Below are 843 nucleotides of genomic sequence, written 5' to 3'. Positions count from 1 at the left end.
GCTTCATTCCTCAAAGAGTCAATGCAGGTTTTACAAATGATGATTTTGCAATGTAATATCCAAATCTTCCTTATTCTGTTAAAGTTTCTATTGAGTAGATAGAATGCTTACGATGATTGCTATGATGATTCAGCATTTGATATGCTATGATTCAGCTAGTTAAATGTGGAGGGGAAATATAAGACTGACCTTTGAGGAACTGGTTTCAAGATATTCCCTTAATTTATTCAAGCAAAATTATAAAATGAGGCAAACTAAATAAAAACAGAAGATTGGTTCTTTAGCAAAATACTATCTTCTTTTCTTGAAAGTCATAGAACTTGTAAAACAACAAAGAAGAAATGGAGAAGCAATGTGCTATCTTGGCATGCTCTGCATATGTTACATGTTTCTGCTAAGTTTGCTGTGGAACATCAGCAGCCTTTTAGGTGTCCTGACACAACTTATGAAGAAGTTAGGAAAAAAAAGATAAAACAAATCCAAAACAGAAAATAATTAATTTGAAGCTACGATAAAATGTTTAACACAAGGAGGGAAAACATCACATTTGATTTATCAAAATATTGTAGCATTTAGAGATATTTCCTGGAGTGCAAATGCCAAGAAATGTCTACACTACGAACTCCATTGTCAAATCTATCAGTTGATCACAAACTGATGCTGCTGATTCTTTGAAGCAGAGAAAAAATGATAATTTCCAATTTTGGTACAGTAGTGAAATTACTTCCTCCCAGACTTAGAAAAAAAACTTGAGGGGAAAAAAGCTAACTATGCATATTTCATAATTTACTTGGATACATATTTTCATAGCTCTGTTATATACTACAATTCAGTTAAAAATAT

Source organism: Nannospalax galili, unplaced genomic scaffold (genome assembly GCF_000622305.1).
Source record: "Nannospalax galili isolate Female #2095 unplaced genomic scaffold, S.galili_v1.0 scaffold625, whole genome shotgun sequence".
In the NCBI taxonomy this organism is placed as follows: domain Eukaryota; kingdom Metazoa; phylum Chordata; class Mammalia; order Rodentia; family Spalacidae; genus Nannospalax; species Nannospalax galili.
This window is presented reverse-complemented; position numbering follows the sequence as displayed.